We start from the raw sequence: 20,494 nt of genomic DNA, 5'->3' as shown, positions 1-20,494 counted from the left end.
GCAGCGGGGAAGAGACCCTTGTGTTTGTCCCAAAATAACTCAAAAGGAACTGACAGCTCGTTATCTCTCGGGCAGACGGCACGGGGAGCAGAGCAGGGATTGGCTCCTCCAACGTGGAAGTGATGCTTCCCTGTGTCGTCTGCTCTGAGGTCCCGAAGATCAACTGGCCGGCAACGAACTGCCCGAAGCCAGTGGCTCAGAAACTGCGGCGCCTGCAAGGGCACAATATAAGCTGGGTCTGGGGCTCATCAGAACCCCTATGGATGAGCCTCACCTGGGGGAACTTTTTGGGAGAGCCTGGCCCTAGAAAAAAGTAAAATCGTCCTTCAGCTGTGTCGTGTGCATCTTGGACAAAAATGGATTCTCTGATTACAAGGACTGCAGATGAAAGGGCTTCCAATCGCTGACCAAAATGTGGACTGGATCCATGGGGTGGTGAGCCTATTTTTCTGTTTTCTTTCTTTTGTTTCTCCTTCTACTTTGGATCTTTTATAATAAGAAGAATTTGCCAAGACTTTTGTTCCTCCTGACAGAATTTAGGGAAGTTTATGATAAAATTAATTGTTGTCTTGTTTTTCAGTCTATGGAGGGCCTGGGGTTTCTCCTGTGGGCCATGCAGAGTGGTAAAGGATCTGCTTCTGGTTCCACCAGATGAGAAGGGACACAACCCACTCAAAACCAGCTGTGAGTGACCTGTGTCTGGAGCAAATCTATCAGCCTTTCTAAGTCAGACTCCTTATGCCTCAGTTTTATTTTTCGCATTTTATAGGTTCTATTGTGCTCTGTATCTATACAGGTAAAATCTCCTACTGCACCCTTGTGGCCTCTTCTTATGATCTTTTCACCATTTGTTTAACCAATCATTTTCCAGTTTACTTGCAGTTTCTGCCCAGGTAGCCAATGGCATATTCCGTTTAGTTTTTTGAATGAGGTCAAATTCAGGGTGACTCCAGTTCTAGGGGGAATGGGGGAAGGGAGCCTGTTAATATCACTTGCAGAACTAAGTGTTAAGAGGGTGTTTTATGTACTCCTCAGTTAGTTATCTTGCCCTCTATTTACACCCTACAGCTACTGGGGCACCATAAAGGGGCCAGAAGGCAACAAGGGCCAATTCTGCAGCAGCGTAGTTGGAGTAAATCAGTGCCAATGTACTTCAGAGAAGAGTCCCTGGACATATTTTGTTCTGTGTTTTAGATACAGCCTAAGAATTCATCACGTGAGCTTCTGCTTTGTGAAAAAAAGAACATTCTTCAGGGTCACTTAGAAATGTTGGCATCTATTTACAAAAATACAACAAAGTTTAAATTAATGGAGTCATAGAGGAGCCCAGAGACGCCTCCTGTGATTCAGTGGGGTCCATGTCTACCAGAATTATATAGTCTTTAGTAACATTTTTCCAAGGCTCACTTGCCTCTTTTACTAAGTGTGGATGGTAAGCATAGCAGCACCAAGGAGTATAAGAGGTATACGCCATACAGCAGACACGCAGTACTTATATAGCAGCTTTCAGAAGGCATTTCCTTGGTTATTCCCTATCATCTTGAAGAAATGGATATGGGGCAACTTGAGCTCTTTAGCAGAATGTTAGGAAGCCCAACAGCCCATATTGTGAGATGTTCAAGATGTGAATGGTGAGATCTCATTATGCAAGTGTGTACTTCAGCCCTACTTTTTATGATGACATTGGGTGAAGCAGATTTATTTTTTTTTATTTTAATTATTATTTAATAATAATAATAAAAAAATGTTCAGTATATGTGCTGCAGAGTTCTTGGGCATTTGTGTAGCTCTTGCAGATTTTGCAGGCTATCCCTGAACTTGCAGAGACAAGTACATGACAACCCAGGCTGAGGGTGAAATGTGGTAGGTACGCTGGTGAAACCTTATGAAGCACCTTGAAGCTAATGGACAACTTTTCAGTTTCCAATAACAACTAAAAAGTCTTATCTTGTTAGTATTATGTTGAAGAAGTAATGAATCACATATACTGTTTTTTATGCATGTTACTTTTTCTCTTAACCCCCCCTTGTGTTTTTTATCCCTCCTTCCCTGCCAAGTTCACTGCAATATTTTCCATTGAGATACAAACAGAAAACATAAAAGTCACTACTGCTTGAAAGTGTCTGAAATTAATATAAAAGCTGTGTTTCAAATCATGAGAGTGATGTTTTCATACCAGGAAAAGAAGTACTGCATGTCCTGGTTTGTAGCATGAAGTCATGTGGAAATATCTGAGGATGCAAAGTCTGCAGGAGACATGTAGCAAACCCTGAAAGAAAAAGGAGCCAAACTTGGTGCAGTTTAGTTCTTATTGCCTGTAAAAAAAAAATCTCTATCATGTGTTAGCTTCTGATTGATGCCTGTGCTCTACTTGAAAGAATGCTAGCTCACAAAAGCATGATGAGAGTTTAATGCTCTGGACAATCAATTACTAGTGTTTAAGCGTAGACCCTGTTTTTTTGCCTTCAATTATTTCTAATAGCAGGAAAAACAGTAATAGAATCCATTTTAATATTAGGTATAGCAGTGGAAATTATTCTGCTCTTTTGGGATAAATACCTTTGGGATACTTTTTTCGATAATGACCTTGAATTTAGACCAGCATTTTGAAACTCAAAATCCAAGTTTATCTGCTTAACTAATCAAAACTTGAATCTGTACCATTGAGTTTAGACAAATCTTAAGGTCACTGTAAACTAATTGAACTCTATCTTAAAATGAAAAAAAAAACCAAACCAACACAGGTGATCCCTTTATTTGAATAAAGTGAATTTAAGAAGTGATGATTAGTTCTTAATTTTCTTTTTCTGTCTCATATTCGACAGCTACTCTTCAATTATTTCTTTCAGACATTAAAGAAAACATTTATTCAGAAACCAGAATACAGGGAAAAAAGGGTAAAAAAGCTCTGGGATCACAGCTGATATTTCCAAGTTAGACAATATAACTGGCTTCATTAGATATGAAGTATATAGAATAGATATGGTATGGGTCTTTTGAAGGAAAAAGGCTCCCTGCTGCTTTCTTGCACTTTCGGGCTATGCAAAGTGAAAAAAAAAAAATTACCACTGACTAAGAGCATGCATATTGATAGTTCTTGTGGCATAGACAGTGCATAATAACTTGATTGTCATAGTAATTTGATTGTTTAAACTTTCAAATGTCCATAATATGTCAAATATTTTTGCTTACATGCAATTTTTATGTTTCTTTGAACAATACATTGCATGTTTTCCTCTAGGTTCTCTTTTGAAAGGTATGAAGGCCCCTTCTCCTTGCTAAATCAGAAATGTTTACAAAGCAATGAATTTAATGACAAAAATCTCACAAAAGATTTTAGTTGTTCGGCTTAGAAGAAAGTATATTAGATTAATTTTTCTGTCACTTTTGACCTATTCTGATTGTTACCCAAATAATAAACAAAATACACAATAATGTATTTGTGTATAAAAATGATTTTGGGTAGCGGCTTCAAACAAAGTCAATATTCCCTAACTTTTTTTTAAAGGAAAATAATGACATTATTGTAATCTATTCAATGGGGAAAAAAGAGTAAATTTGAAGTTATTTTAATAAAAAAAATCTAGTTCCCTAAATTTTTGTTACTCAGTATAATATTGTGAATATTTCCTTTGTTGAGCTACTAATGGTTGGTATTTTACATGGTAATGAATAATTTAGTTTCTATTTCTCATTCCACAGGAAAATCGCTTTCATAAAGAGGTCTTATAGTATGGATGAAGAGAACACCTAAAAGAACATTTAAAACCATGCTGGATGTGGTTCTGGGCAACCTGATCTAGTTGAAGATGTTCCTGCTCATTGCAGGGGGGGTTGAACTAGATGACCTTTGAAGGTCCCTTCTAACCCAAACTATTCTATGATTCTATGATATAAATACAACAAGGATATAATCTGAATGCTCTGTCTGAATGGGATAACACAATTTCAGATAATAGGTTTGCCTTCATCTCACTTAACTTCATCCATACAGAAATTAGCTATCTATTCAGAGGTAATTGTCTAGCTTCTATCTGTTGTCATTGTACCCATAGAGGAAGCAGAAGGAACCTGCAGGCAGTTATTTATTTATTTATTTATTTATTTATTTATTTTTTTATAAAAGCACTGCTTAAAAATTATTAGTTAAACTGAAAAAGAGAGATTAGAGCAATTTCTGAGGTATTCAAAGAAAAGGGCATTTGGTTGTGCTGAAGGAGAATGTAATGGTCTCAAGAGAAACTGCTGTTGATGTTTCTTGTGGACTGTTTTTCAGATTCACCTTATTTATTATTTTAACTAATGTCTGTGAAAAAATTTAGAGGTTGCTAAAAATGGGAAGATGACAAAAAATAGGTGTTGTAATACATAGGAAGATAAAAATCTCTCAGAACTAGCTGACCTTGAGACCTTTTGTGTAACAGAAATGGTCTGACTATAAGTGTACAATGGAAATACACATTGTAAGTCTACCTGTAGCAAGAGGTTTTTTGTGACAACCAGAGGCCCATCAGCAAGAATTAGCAAAGGAAAGGAAGATTCTGGGATTACAAGACTATTTTAGAATGACTGAATGACCATGAATGTATGATGAATCCATGAAAAAGTTAAATGTATTCTTTTTCTGGATCAGTAGAAACACTTCCAAATATTGCAGAGAAGTATATTGACATTGGAAACTACCATATGAAGCTCCATCTGGAATTATATTCAGTTCTATAGTTGAACATAACAAAGGTTAGATTCACACTCAAAAGAAACTAAAACTGATGCCCAAAGTTGCTTAGAAGACAAATAATTTCTCATGGGGCCTAGATAAATTCAATCTAGATAATAGCAGAAATATTTAAACCACCAGAGACATGAAGTTCTCAAGTAGACTTCCCATAGGATCAATAAGAATAAAAATGTGAAATAATTTCATAATGGAATTTATTACATTTTTAATGAGGTTATATGACATGGTCACCTGAACAGGAAGATGCTTCAAGACTTTAGAGATCCCTTGCACTTCTGTGTATTGTCCCTAGATGCTTTTAGGGTGGGTTATGCTTCATTAGAAGAAGTGGAAATATTCTAAATGTTGTAGACTACTCCCATGCAGGAAAGATACACTAGAGACTTTGGGTTTTTTTTGACGAACACACTATGTTCAGCATGGTTAAATATAGGTGTTTTTCAGATAGGTTACCTGCGACTTTTGTGGAAACAGGTACTCTAAGGAAAAAAGTAATTGGGTAGAAACATTTTGGTTTAGAAAATAACAAAAATACCCAGAGGTGTGGGTTACATAGTGGAGTGGATTAAGTTGAATTTCTCCTCTTATACTCAATTCCTTTTTTTTTTTTTAACATGTTCAGTATAATAGATTTTGAGCTAAATTTTGAACCCAGAGTTTGAAAGGGAAGCTATTTTCCTCCACCTACAATCTCCTATTGGAATGTATGGCAGGAAAGTGAAGGAAACTTACTCTTGCTGCTGGAAGATTAGGAATTTATTCTGCTAAAAATGTTTGATTTTTCATCCAATTTTATAGATGTTATTTAAAATACAGATAAAAAATAATTGTTTGCAATGAAGCTTAAGAAAACCAAGCCTTTACTCTCACGTAAATTAACTGTTGCAAGTTTTCTGCATGTGAAAGGGAGAAAGAGAAAATCAGCATTTCTTGCAAATGTTTTAATCTATGAGAGTTCCAACTAGCCAGAAGTTCCAAAAAGCAATTGCATAAATAAACAATAGGCTTTTAAAATAAGGCATAAGTAATTCAATTGAGCTATGGGAAATCCAATCCAAGTTTTGTGCTAATGAGGAACTATCATAAATATTCACATTTTCTTAGCATTAGCCTTAAAATTTGCTGCCTACAGGTATGGAGATGGATGAAGAATCTTACACTTAAACCTTCACTGCAGAGCAATCAAGAAGGAAAGAAAGAAACTTAGCTCACCCGGGTACATCTTTAGTGAGCAGCCACTAGCAACAATTGTTGCAGGAACCTCATTGATCTTGGGCAGACAGACTGAAAAGTCAGAAATAGACCAATATAAAAAGTAGAGCAGTAGAAATATTCAGTGAATGGCTATGCTGGCAGGATGTGCTGTTACTGTGATACGAGCTCTGAGGGTGCCTATTTATTATTTGTATACGATATCATGAGGACAGAGTTCATAGAAATTAAATTTAGCAAGACCAGAAAAGTATTCTATTTCTGCATCTGTACTGCTGAGGCCAGCAGCTCAAATAATATTTTTTCCTTGACCCTGTACATTCTGCAAAAGGTTTATGAATGGGAATTATAAAGACTCCCTGTTTTGCACGAACATTCACTCCCTTTGTTTGTACACACAAAAAATGGTGATGGACTATCATTATCCAAATTGATAGCAGCTGTGCTTAGTAAAAAACTGTTTCCATCAAATCTGTTGACAAGTCAGTGGTAATAAAAAAATAAAATGTCATATGGTACACTGAAACTCCTGAATTACTTGTCACAGCCCATTTAAATGTGGACTGCATTCAATCCAAGGAATTTTCTGTAAAATTAATACATTTGCTAGGCCCTTTAGTACAGATTCTACTATCCTCAGGGGAGATATTTTGAAGATAACCTTAAAAATCTAAATATTTAACTTCCTTTTACATTTGCATAATTTAATTAGAAACTTCCTTTTACCCTTTTTCTTCTTTTTTTTTTTTTTCTGGTATATTTCAAGGTTTCTACCATTTTATTGTTTGAAACTAATGTACTCCCATATTAACTCACCCATGAACTCTTTTTGTAGTACCAAGTGACTGGAAATTTATTTATACTGTATTTTGCAGGAGGAAACAAACCAGCTCTTGCAGTCAAAACTGACCGGAATTTATGTGAATAAAGTGTTGGGTCAGGTCCTAGCTAATAAGTTTTCTGAGTAGCTGGGTGCATTAAGTGCTGCTAGCTTGTGTGTGGTGCCAGGCTAATCACAATCATGGCTTCAGTAGTTGCTATCAGCTCCCTGTCAGAGGCCACCTGCAAAATATCACATCCTAAAAAAAGCACCTAGCACTGCTTGTAAGTATTTGCAATGAGGAGTTGTTTACTAAAGCTTAATACGAATATTTGATCTTATATTTTGAAGTTTGCAGTCGCAGTCACAATCTATTAAATTTCATGCCTACCTTTCTTTATGGTCACAAACTTAGGTTTCTGGTGAGATGCAGTCATGGCCAGAAGCAAAAAGCAAATGGGGGAGAGGTTTTTTAGAAGACATGTTGCAGTCTTACAGAAAGTGTAATACTACTTTGCAGTTCAAAAAGTGTGCAATTTCTGAAGAAATCAGTGCCTATGATGTAGGGAAAAGCCCTCCCTGTTTGGATGTCATATAATGGTATGTCAAATTTGATTGCATGGTGCTGACAGACAGCAAGTGTAATTGAGACCTTTTTCTTAATGATGTTATGGACATAGGCAGTGGATGTATGTCCTTGCTTGAGGCAGTTTACAGTCCCAGTTCAACAGACAAGGAGACCTCAGGGAGTTGAAATAACTCACTGTTCAGGGCCTGAGCCAGATTTAATGCAATTTTTCTAAACCTCAGTGCAGTGACTTGTCTAGTACATCATTTTACCTTATGTTCTCAACAGAAAGCAAAATAAACGTACAGAATCAAGTGCTGTAGATAAGAGAGACGCTAAAACGAGGAGATCAGAGACAGGCAAAAGCCACTAGATACCTAAGTTCAAAACAGGGAGCACTGTGGAAATACAGAAGGTCACAAGCAACAACAGAAAGAAAAAGGAAACTTATTGTAAGACAGCAAATAGCGTGTGCGTTTCCTGTTCTGAGAACAAAATACCTGTCTCCTGGCTGTGCTCTCAGAGGTTTAAAACCTCAGGTAACAGAAGGCACCATAAAGCCAATTTCACTGGTCACATCATGGCAGACTGGCCAAGTCCTCCCTTCACAGGCTTGGAAACTGACTCCCTGCTCCTGGAGCAGAATCAGGGGCTAAGATCACTCATTACCTGATTCCTATGGCAATAAAAGGCACTTCAGCCTCTCATCTGCTCCTCCTGCTTCTCCCATTTTTCTGGGAAACTGAATTTTCTGGCTGTGAATTTACACTCCAGTTGAGGCTGACATTACTTCTGATGTGTGCTGGTTTTGGATGGGATAGAGTTAATTTCTTGCAGAGTAGCTAGTATGGAGCCATGGAAAATTAAGAGGATCCTTTAGAAACAGGGATATCAAAAATTCAGGAGAACGGAGTTTTCTTTCATTAAGTATTTGAAAACAGAAAGGAGGTGGTTTTGAAGGAAGTGGGTTGAAGGCAGAGGTTACCTACTTTTGTCATGAGAATGCAAAATGTAAAGATATATGGAGAAAGTGCAATTGTCAGTCACTTTCACATGGCAGATTTTATATGTAGTAATAAGTGAGACAAACAGGCACTGAACAGGGCTTTATGGAAAGCAGTTTTGGCTCAGTTGTACCTCTGCCTCTCAGGGTGTCTCCCATTAGTCACTCAGCTGATGAATTTGCTCAGCAGTGGTGGCAGTTTCTAGAAAAGAAGAAACAGCTCTCCAAAGATTCAGCAGTTTGGTTTAAATACATTTCCTCTCCCATGCCTGCTCCACACTGGGCTCCTGTCTCTCTCTCTGCAGCTGTTGCCTGTTTCACGAATGCCCTCTCCTTCATGTTAATCATCCCCATTCATCCTTGGAGGCAGCTGGAGCCAAACAGCACCACATTTTCATAGCTATGTCATGGAAAGATATTGAACTTTCAGAACCTGCAGAATTTAATCTAAATCTAGAAGCCACCAAGATTTTTGTTCAGGATTCAGAAGTATTCAGCAATTTCTTGGGATTCAGAAGTTTTGAGTTCAAGTCTGATGTCTCCCTGGAGGTTACGGTCTGGTGTGGCTGGCATGGTTACCTGGTAGGTGTGGCCTCATCTACATGAACTGGTTCTGCATGAGCTAACCATAGACTGCTAGTGCTAAAAATGGTACAGAAAAGCTCAGGCTGTCTGTGCTAGAGCCTGCTTGCATCTGCAATCTGCATAACTTCATTGCATGGTGTTTTTCTCAATAAGTTGACCTGGTCATGAATATTTTCTGGCTTGAGTTGGCAGCAGTTTGAGAAGCTCTGCACTGCTTTCTGTGATTTGTTATAAGCACTGTTTTCCCCTATTAAAAGTAGAGGTAATGTTACTTGCAAAACGTGCTGAGATTTGTGCTGAGATGTAGATTCAAGGTAATATTGCAATTCCTTTAATGGCTTCCTTTCAAACTCTGAAACAGGGCCATGTGAATTGTTTCTTCAGCTGAATTGTGAGATTTAAGTCTATTTTTGTGACTGACAAACACTAATCCCTCACATTACAATATGATTTTTCCATTTGACCATTACAGGACACTTGATGAAGTAAGCTATTATATAATTGTTGTAGTGAAAGGCAGTGTATTTGCCCACTTTTAGACATTTCTGAAATGTTAATATATGGAGCTATTGCTGCAGCTGTCTCAGATGTGCCTGTCCTGTGTATGGCATGTACTGGATGCTCTAATTAAGCCCATTTTCATTTACTCAGTGGAAAAAAATAATAATCAAAATTGGTTTTTGCACCAGGTTGGCTTTTTAATTGGGATGGGGAAAATGAGGAACAGAGGAAGAACAAGTGAGTTATCTTCGGCAGGAGACTAAGCATTTTTTTGTTTGGAAAATCATTGATATCAGTCATAGTATTAAAACTAGCCCTTAATGCTATTCACTAGGTTTTTGTCACAAGCTACTAGCGGGATCTGCAGATGTTGTTGGAGTTGCACAGCTGAGGTATGATGAAGTGTTTTCTTCAAAGATAGTGGCTTCCACTGGGATCTGGATAGCTAACGGGTTTGAAGAGTTTTCCCTAGAGGTTGTCAGCTGCAACTGAACACATTAAAATGAGAGAACAGTTCAGTGGCTTATGTAAAATGAGATGGTGGCATAAATCCAACAGTTCAGTACACAGGTATCTCCATCTACATGCTAATACTGGAGATTTAGGTTTTTTGTGCCAGGAAAACAATTCACAATGCAGAGAGACCACCTACTATCAAGGATTGCCAGACTCCAGTTTTCTAATTCTGTCTGCAGAGTGGACCTTATTTTTCTAGGATGTGCTCTGGTTGTATATTTTTATATGTTATTAAAGAAGAGATGGGAAACTATGCATCTCTCACAGAAATTGATTCCCACATTGGGACACAGAGACTTGATGTTGGTCCAGGGTACCCCAAATTCTCCCATACCAGGTAAAACAGTTTCAAGAGATGGGTCTGAGAGACTACTCTGCATCCTGGCCATTATGGTATACAACATGAATACAGAAGCCCCTGAGAACTAGAATCACAAGCACCATCATAGGTGCTTTCAATCCCAAGTGCAATCTTATTGAAAAGGTCAAACTCCAATATCTTAAGAGGGAAAATCAGGAGGCTTTTATGGGTTGCAATGACAAATTGTCGTGGTTTAAACCCAGTCAGGTAATTCGTTCACTCACTCCCCCCCCCCTTTCTTGCCCTCCCCCTGCTCTCGGAGGGACGGAGAGGAGAATCAAAAGAATGCAACTCCCACGGGTTGAGATAAGAGCAGTTTAGTAACTAAGGTATAACACAAATCACTACTGCTACCACCAATGATAATAATGATAAAGGAAATAACAAGGGAAGAGAATACAACACCTCACCACCCGCTGACCGATAACTCGCCCCCCAAGCCCGACCAAGCTCCGACCGATACCTCCTCCAACCCTGCAGTCTCCCAGCCCTTCCGGCTAACTCCCAGTTACATCCTGGGCATGACGTGCTGTGGTATGGAATAGCTCTTTGGTCAGTTTGGGTCAGGTGTCCTGTCTCTGCTTCCTCCCAGCTTCCCCTCCTCCCTGGCAGAGCATGAGGCTCACAAAGTCCTTGGCCAAACCAAAACATCTCTATCAGCTCTGTTCCCGAGCCGAAAGTCAAAACACTGCACGGCACCAGCTACCAAGGAGGAGAAACATGACTGCTACTGCTGAACCCAGGACATTATCCACCCCTTATTCCATACCATTCACGTCATGCTCAGATCCCACATTTTCAATATACCATCACTCTTATCTAAGTGCATGGACCAGTCCCTATAAAGCTGCTGCGTCCATCTGGTCCATGTCAGGCTCCATCTCTTGTAACAGTCTTCCAGAGCAGGAGAGACTGTGTGCAGTGTTCACACTCATGAATAACTAGGGCAATAGTGTCCATTGCTAAGTCCACCCCTTGATCATGAGTCCATCTCTGTGTTGCATCTCTGCTCTGATGGCCTGAAGTGCCATGGGCCCACCAGGCTTAAAATAATTCACTGTCCCCTTAAGCAGTTTCTGCAGCTTGTTGCTGGGAACTCCATACAGCTGCCTTCCATCTCCGATGCTTCCAAAGCACTGGAGGGGCCCAGTGGACTAGATACTTGCCCATACTGTCCCACACACCCTGCCACTCATGACTCTCCAGCCTTGGGGAAAATCTCTTGGTCCCCCTATATTGTTGTCTAACCCCAGACAAGACCCAAACCTGACTCTGCTTAACTTTTGAGATCAGACAAAATAGTTGTGGGTAGAACACACTCTGTATGTGTGCCAACATGCTGATCCCCATCACAATCAGCAGGCAGGTCCCAAGGATACCCAAAGGCCATTCAGAGCCTTCAGAACTCTCAAACGATGCTGCTGTGCTTGTCACTGGGGCTGGTGTAGCTGCTGTGCTTGCCGGCTCTCCCACCGCCAGCTTCTCTTTTCCTGAGTCCAGCTCTTCCTCCTCTGCCTTGCCGGTAAATGCTGCGTGGTCTCCGGCATCCTCCTGGGGCTCGGCGGGCGGCTTCCGGGGAATGCTCTCGGCCGTCGCAGGGCTGGGCTCCTCCGCGGGGCTCGGCTCCTCCGCCGCCTTCTCCCGCTGCTCGGCAGCCACGTCCTTCCTCTCCTCGACCGCCCCGGCCTCCTCCACCGGCAGCCGTCCCCTGGCGGCCTCCGGCCCCGCTCCCGCCGCCGCTTGGTCCCCGGGGCCGCTCTCCCGGGCCGCTTCAGCAGCCGCCGGCTCCCGGGACCGCTCCCCCTCAGTTCCCCGCAGCCTCACGAAGATGGAGAGTAGGGCGAGGGCCAGGACGGTGAAGAGCAGCCGGACGGCCAGGTACAAGTCCACGGCCACGTCCGTCCCGCCCTGCTGCTGGAGCCCACCCGTATTACAAGCCATTGCCATAAAGCACAGTGAGACAAGAACCTTAGCCCAGGCCCCACACTTGATAAACAAATACCGGCTCTAAGTAAGTTACAACATTCTGAAGCTGTGAGATCAAGAAGAACAACTCTGATACCCAATAAATCAGCATTGTGACGAATGACTATTAATCCAGTCAGATCTGTCGTTATCTCAACCCTTCGTGCCCCACGTTGGGCGCCAAAAAGAACTGTCGTGGTTTAAACCCAGTCAGGTAATTCGTTCACTCACCTCCCCCCCCCTTTCTTGCCCTCCCCCTGCTCTCGGAGGGACGGAGAGGAGAATCAAAAGAATGCAACTCCCACGGGTTGAGATAAGAGCAGTTTAGTAACTAAGGTATAACACAGATCACTACTGCTACCACCAATGATAATAATGATAAAGGAAATAACAAGGGAAGAGAATACAACACCTCACCACCCGCTGACCGATAACTCGCCCCCCAAGCCCGACCAAGCTCCGACCGATACCTCCTCCAACCCTGCAGTCTCCCAGCCCTTCCGGCTAACTCCCAGTTACATCCTGGGCATGACGTGCTGTGGTATGGAATAGCTCTTTGGTCAGTTTGGGTCAGGTGTCCTGTCTCTGCTTCCTCCCAGCTTCCCCTCCTCCCTGGCAGAGCATGAGGCTCACAAAGTCCTTGGCCAAACCAAAACATCTCTATCAGCTCTGTTCCCGAGCCGAAAGTCAAAACACTGCACTGCACCAGCTACCAAGGAGGAGAAACATGACTGCTACTGCTGAACCCAGGACACAAATATATATTATTACAGCTCTGTCAAGAATTCTATAGGAAGGATATAACTGAAAATATATGTTTTACAATATACCTAAAGTTCTTCCTTAAATTTCTAGGGTTTTCCATAAGGGCTTGGCTGGAGTCTGGAAATGTTAAATCACCTTACTTGTGAAATGCCTCCTTCATTGCACAGACAGATGCTTGGGGAAGCTTCCTCTCATGCAGATATATGGACCTTACTTTTTTTACTGAGTTAAAAAATAAGTGTCATTATAGGCATGATAACCAAGTAAAGTTTTGTAAGAAAGATAATACTGTTTATTAGCAGGAACCTTCAAGATAAGTACAGGTCCAGGAGCCGCTGTTCTGAATTTAACTTTCTGTTAAATAAAATGTTCAGTAGATATTATGCCTCCTTTTCTGGCTCCACAGGTACCAACTGTTTTTTCTCTCAATTGTTTTAACCAATTAATAAAATCAAATTGAATTCAAAGCAGTTGTTCTCTACCTGTGTTTACCTGGAAAGGTGGTTCAAAACTGGGAAAGCTAAACATGCTTCAAAACTTGGCTTTTTTTTCCCCTCAAACTTCTGCAGTTAGTTGATAAATTTAAAATGCAAACAAAAACCCCTGTCCTGGGTGTAGCAGTAGCAATCCTTTTTTCTCCTTGGTAGCTGGCGCAGTGCTGTGTTTTGACTTTCAGCGTGGGAACAGAGCTGATAACACTGATGTTTACTCTGTCCAAGAACGTTGTGAGTCTCATGCTCTTCCAGGGAGGAGGGGAAGCTGAGAGGAAGCAGAGACAGGACACCTGACTCAAACTAGCCAAAGAGGTATTCCATACCACAGCACGTCATGCCTGGGGAGGTAACTGGAAGGGCATTCTCTGCTCGGTCAGGCTCACTTCGGAGGGTGGTATCGTATTCTCTTCCCTTGTTATTTTCCTTATCATTATTATTATTGGTGGCAGCAGCAGCAGGTTTGTGTTATACCTTAGTTACTGGACTGTTCTTATCTCAACCAGTGGGAGTTACATTCTTTTGATTCTCCTCCCCATACCTCCGGGAGCGGGGGGGGGAGTAGAAACTGTGCAGCTGACTGGGTTTAAATCACAACAATCCCCTCCTTGCAAACCATACCTAACTTTTTCCCCTTTTTTTCCCAATTTTTTTTTTTCACATGTACCACTTTAAAAAGAAGAATGAAAATGCATTTTACTGCCCTCAGAGTAAGGTCAAAAGCAGCCTCACACTTACTCCATTGACAGAGTCATCTTTCTGACTCTGACCCTATAGAAGCAAACCATTTCTGATATGTATTGCGTTTACAGGGATTTTGGAGAAGGGTTGAGACATATTGTGTAACTGCCATTTCATTGAAACATGCAACTGTCATGTTATGCAGCAAATAATGAAGCGCATTACAGGCATGGCCTTGAGATATGTTTTAATTTTTTTTCCTTGTTTTCTAAGGGAATGTCTTCAAGCTGATTGATAGTGAAGCAAAAGGATTTAGCAAGTTTGGAACTTGCTGGAACTTAATTTTCTATGATCTCAACAGAGACTCAGTCCCTTTCAGGATATGGCTCTAATTTTGAGGGCGATAAATTACTCCTTTAAAGCACAGCTAGTATTCTGCAGAGAAGTGAGAGCTGTATTTTTGTTAAGTTCTTAAAATAAACCAAAACAATAACATTTTAATGTTTGCATTGATGTGAAGGTAAAAATAAATTTTCAATTAATTGAAGCTGTGGGAAAAAGGAAGAGTCACGACATACCTTGCTTCATTGAATAAATACTTTACAGTAAAAAGAATCAAAGAAATTGGGAAAATCCCAATCTCAGTTTTGACTTGCATTTAATCATGAAGGTGGTAAACAGGAAAGACCATTGATTCAGGCTGGCAGACAGTTTAAATGAGTGTCTTAATTGTATAATAGAGCATATAAAGACTTTTTATTCAGCCCTTACTGGCCTTGTGAAAGCCATGTAAAGCCTATGGCTAATCTGGCCTGAAAAAGCAAAACATTTAGGGAATATTAAAATAAATCATATTGACATTTTCAGAAAAGCAGTGTCTGTTTATAGCTGAGTTGGGACTATTTGCTAAATTAATGTTTAGTTTCATCCTAGTCCAAACCTGCTTTTTTTTCTTTTGTGATTAAGCCATCCAAACTACTGCCCATTCTTTCAAGCTTAAATCTATCCAGTTCTATTGATTACTTGCCCCATTCACATAACCTTACTCACCAATAATCCAAATCAAGGATTTTGTGCTCTAATTCTAGGCAATGTGCATGTGAAAGGTGACATCTTCATCAGAAGACATTATGATTTTATCTGGGAGTTGAGGAATAGTTGATAGAACAGACAGATAAGGGAGAAGAAGGAAACAAAATGTGATTAATATTAGTGTAATAAACAGTGATTAAAGCACAGGAAGTTTTTTTCACATGTCAGAACATATCCCAGCAGAGAAGATATTTAAAGACCTCAGCACAACTACCCTATAGATGTCCCATAGTTCTGCTCAAAGACAGGGCTAGGACTAAAACGTCCACGTTCTCTGGGTCTGACTAAGCCAGGTTTGTCATCTCTCCCACTGCAGGGATGAAGAGAGAAGAGACCGCTTTCCAGGGCTATGAGTCCCACCGGCTGTGGGTGCTACAGGCATTGGGGCTGCCCAGGGTGCTCCCAGGCAGTTCACAGGGCTGCTGAGAGGATGGGGAGCTCCATGCATTTCTCCAGGGTCTTTAACAGAATCGAAAATAAACTCTTATGCACTTTTAATTGCATAAGAATCATCAGTGTTAGATGGGACCTCTGGAGACTGTCTAGTCCAACCCCCCTGCCAAGGCAGGGTCACCTAAAGCAAGTTACACAGGAATATGTCCAGGCAGGTTTTGAATGTCTCTATACAGGGGGACTCCACAACCTCCCTGGACAACCTATCCAGTGCTTTGCCAGCTTCAGTGTAAATAATTTCTTTCTTACGGCACCACACAGGTGTAGGATGTGATTATAAAATCACAATGTAAATGCACATTCCCAGATGTTGGATTTTTTTTTTTTTGTATCTGTGCAAAATTATATTTCCAAACATAAAAGTTTTGTTTTTAAATTACATCGATAGGAAAGAGGCTTATTTCCAGCTTCATGAAGGGTGACGAACAGTATAGGAAATAAAAAACTTGGGTGAAATACTATGATTCTAGTGTGCTTGCTGCTGAACTATTGTTTTGTGATTTTGGCCACTGCAGCATAAAAACTTTGTAATACTTCAAAACAGGGATAAGGAAACCAATTCTATTATTACTGAGAAATGAACTATGATATGAATGTAGGCTTAAAAAAAACCATAAATCTACAGTAGCCTAGAATTAGGGAGAGTGAGGGGGAAGTTTAAAATCTAAATGGTACAGAGTATGTCAAGCCAAGTTATTACTTCCAGCCATGTACAGATAATAAAGGAAATAAGGCATTTGGAGGAGATGTGAGGAAACCCTCTTCTATTCAAAAGAGCATAAATGTGTGAAGTGGCTTACCAGGCAACACTGTTGAACTTAAACACTAGGGCTATTCAAGACACTATAAGGTAGTGTCTCAGAGGGATCATAGTATTGAAAATGTAATGAGGCGTAACTTATCCCCGGAGATCCCTGATCTTATATTATATATGAAAGCTATTCTTGCAAAACAGTAGCTGAGCCTGCATGCAGTCTTGGAGGAGCATGCAAAGGCAAACCCACACTCCATTTTCTTGTGTTTTTCTGTGGGTTTATTGTGTGATTTTTTGTTTGGTTGGTGTTTGTTTTTTTTTTTGTTTTACCACTACCTATTTGTATCCTGAGACTGCCAGTGTTGCAGGGAAACTGCATGTGTATTTTGTCTTTGGTGCAGCTTCATGTACAGTTTTGGCAGCAGGTCCAACAGGTTAAGAATAGACAAAATCTTAAAAGGGAAGATTCAGGCAATTCACACCTACATCTTTCTGAACATACTGCTGCTGGGGAAGGAGGCAGGGTTTTGTGCAAAGAAAAATTCTGATCTGTTGAAATGTAAAGAAGAGTCAGAGATGTGATGTTCTTATTAATGTGGCCTCCTGTGATTTCAATGCTGATTTTCCTTATGCTCAAACATTGTGAAAAAGGTGTAGCCTGTTTAGCTTGCTTTCTTTTTTTTTCTTTGTTTCATTTTCTTCAAGTTCATTGTTTTTTTTAGCCTCTTGGATCTGGAGTTGGTTCAGCTTGTGTAGGAGGGGACAATTTTCTGTACTTTGAAGAAGCTTAGGTTGGAAGCCTGGGGTCAGATGAGGCTGAGAAAGAAGTGGAAGGGCAGAGAAAGGTTGTAAGGAGGGGTCTGGGAGAGCAACATAATTATATCCAGATCCTGGAAAAGCAGAAGAATCTGCATCCCAGCACTCCTCTGCACTGTTATTAAATGCAGCAGGGAGATGCATGTTGTTCTATTAGCTGAGCTACAAGTAGGATAGCAGCCCATTTCTGCTGCCTGTATTAAGCAGAAGAACAACATATATAAAAGGAGGTGTATGTTCTTGTGAGTTTCATTTATCCATGGATTGCAGTGCTGTCCTCAAAAATGAAGGGGAAGATGCAGATAGCCCGCTGATATAGATAGTACTCAAACTCCAGGTAACAATGAGGGCTGCCTTTTCTCCAGCATTTCTACATGTGTAAGACTCAGTGGGTTCCTTGTAAACATCCTTTATGGACAGTGGAGGAAAAGCATCACTTTCCTATCTATGTTTAGTTGTGGACCAGATTTAAGAGGGTCATTAATCTCCACTTCTCCACAAGGGAGGCCAAACAGTGCTTTTGATGTCCTGGTTGGCAGAGGTGAATGTGTTTGGCCCTATACCTGGGGAGCTGCAGTCTGGGCCTTTCTCTCCTTGATGGATTTTCAACCCAAAATTTCTAATTTCTAGCATTGTCTTAACTGCCACATTGCAGACCATCTTTGGGGAAGGTGCTTTCTGTCTCCTCTAATATAAGAGTGTTTCAGACATAGACCGATGGTCCTTTAGGTAATTTTTCTTATTTTTTTGACATTACTATGTAATGAGTGCTATAGGGATAACCACAGGAATTCAGCACCTGTATGAATCAGTCCATTCTCTAATGTATCACCTGGCTATACAGCAAATGTGTGAGGGGGTTTCTGAAGTGGAGTTTGCTTTCAGACCACCAACTTGTTAATTTTACAGATTTATTAAAACCCAAATTATATTAATTGTTTCTCAACCTCATCTTGTGGCAAAGAGGCCAAAGTTTATTAACATGCCACGTATGAGAAAACAACTCTTTTCACTTAAACTTGTTTCATCATTTCACTGATACCTCTGTCATTTGTATGTAATTTTGTTCACACACTCAATAACTGTCCCATTTCTTATCCATGCTGAAGTCAGCTCAGTCTGCTTTCATTGAAGAGACAAGCCATATTTTTAATTGCCTTCTTTGTCTTTTTTTTATATCTTTTCAAGTCCTGCTATAATCTTTTTGAATTGGGGTGGCTGAAACTGTGGACAGCATTCGTGATGCAAGTACAGCCTACATTTACATAGTAGCATAAAAATGATTTGTCCTTTGTTCTCTTCCTCTCTCCCTTCCCCCCCCCCCATGCCTACAATTCTATTGCCTTTTTGACTGCTGCTGAGCACTGAGTTGATGTTTTCAGAGAACTATCCACAGTAACTCTTAAGATCTCTTTCCTGAGTGGTAATAGCTTATTTACAGCTCATCACTGTGTTTGTATAGTTAGGGTTATTTTTTTCCTATGTGCACTTATCAACATTGAATATCATCTTCCATTTTATTTCCTATTCGCTCAATGCCATGAGCTCCTTATGCAACTTCTCACAATCAGCTTTAGATTTAAGTAACCTGCATAATTTTGTATCATCCACAGCCTTTTTTACCTCTTTATTTACCTCTTTTTCCAGACCATTTTTGAATATGCTTCATAGCAAAGGTTCTCTAGTAATCTTTCTCTGCTGTGAAGACTAACCATTTATTCCTACCTTTTGTTTCCTAAGTTATGGTGGGTATTAATTCATAAGAGGACCTTCCCTCTTACCCAGACAGCTCAGCTTCTCCAAGAGGCTTTTGTGAAGGATCATGCTAGTGGCTTTTGGAAATCGAAAAGTGCTGCACAGATTGGATCACTGTTTTCCACATTCTTTTAGGCATCCACAAAGAACGCCTTCTGAAACAGCTTCTATACACAGAAATTATACTGCTATTTCCCAACCATGACATATTTACTGCTGTCATAGAATCATAGAATCATAGAATAGTTAGGGTTGGAAAGGACCTTAAGATCATCTAGTTCCAGCCCTCCTGCCATGGGCAGAGACACCTCTCACTAAACTGTATCACCCAAGGCCTCGTCCAGCCTGGTCTTGAACACTGCCAGGGATGGAGCATTCACAACTTCCCTGGGCAACCTATTCCAGTGCCTCATCACCCTTACAGTAAAGAACTTCTTCCTTATAGCCAATCTAAACTTCCCCTGTTTAAGTTTGAACCCGTTACCCCTTGTCCTATCACTACAGTCCCTAATGAAGAGTCCCTCCCCAGCATCCCTGTAGGCCCCCTTCAGATACTGGAAGGCTGCTATGAGGTCTCCACGCAGCCTTCTCTTCTCCAGGCTGAACAGCCCCAACTTCCTCAGCCTGTCTTCATATGGGAGGTGCTCCAGTCCCCTGATCATCCTCGTGCCCCTCCTCTGGACTTGTTCACCTTCCATTCCAACACTCCAGTCATAGGAGCCATCCCACCACGTTTCTGTGATGCCTATTATATCCTACCCCCGTAGATGTGCATACATCTCTAATTCCTCTTGTTTGTTCCCCATGCTACGGGTGTTTGTATAGAGGCATCTGAGCCCAGCTCCAGCTGAAGCCGGCTCATTGGCTGGAGCAGCTGGGATACCTCTACATTGCTCCAAGCATTTATTATAGGTTCTGGCAACTGACTGGGTGTGTTGGGATGGAATGATGCCCCCCTCCCCCAACACATCTAGTTTAAAGCATCCTTGACCAGTCTGGCAAGCCTCCTACCAAAACTGCTCTTTCCCTTCTTTATCAGACCGGCTCCACCAGCCCCCACTAGACCTGGCCTACAAACTTGGGTCCCGTGTTCAAGGCACCCAAACCCCTGACTATGACACCACCCTTTTACCCATTTATTAACAGTGCTAATCCTCCCAGCTTTTTTTAGGTCCTCCCCTGTATCCTGGAGAATTGATGGAAAGACTATCATGATTTTTGTTTTTCTTAATTCATGCAAAAATGATACAAGTTACTGGCCAGTTGTTCACTTGATCTCTCCAAGCCCCTTGCTAGTAGGTTTGGCACCTCCTATTTCTCTGCTATGGAAATGGTTAGGAGATATTATACAACTCTCTTATTAATTGAGCAATCTCACATTGAAGACCCTAGCAAACTGTTAATATTCAATTTACTCT

General features: G+C 40.8%; 1 long non-coding RNA gene across 6 annotated transcripts in view; it reads right to left on the bottom strand.

Moving 5' to 3' along the window:
• Positions 1–20,494, bottom strand: part of LOC133273048 (uncharacterized) — a 54,154-nt gene that overhangs the window by 27,137 nt on the left and 6,523 nt on the right. Inside the window, exons 2-4 of one of the 6 annotated variants that reach the window (XR_009744640.1) lie at positions 9,759–9,915; positions 8,476–8,543; positions 2,134–2,315 (exon numbers count right to left, since the gene is read on the bottom strand). This is a non-coding gene — a long non-coding RNA (uncharacterized LOC133273048). Of the gene's footprint in view, positions 1–2,133; positions 2,316–6,770; positions 7,611–7,955; positions 8,544–9,758; positions 9,916–15,256; positions 15,349–20,494 lie in introns of those variants that run through there. The other 5 variants (XR_009744639.1, XR_009744638.1, XR_009744641.1 and 2 more) reach the window with 5 other exon arrangements.

The sequence above is a fragment of the Pezoporus flaviventris genome, unplaced genomic scaffold (genome assembly GCF_033815535.1).
Source record: "Pezoporus flaviventris isolate CSIRO_AGI_PZ_B2104156 unplaced genomic scaffold, CSIRO_AGI_Pfla_v1 ptg000031l, whole genome shotgun sequence".
Classification (NCBI taxonomy): Eukaryota; Metazoa; Chordata; class Aves; order Psittaciformes; family Psittacidae; genus Pezoporus; species Pezoporus flaviventris.
Note: the sequence above shows the minus strand (reverse complement) of the source record. Positions and strands in the feature narration are given on the sequence as shown.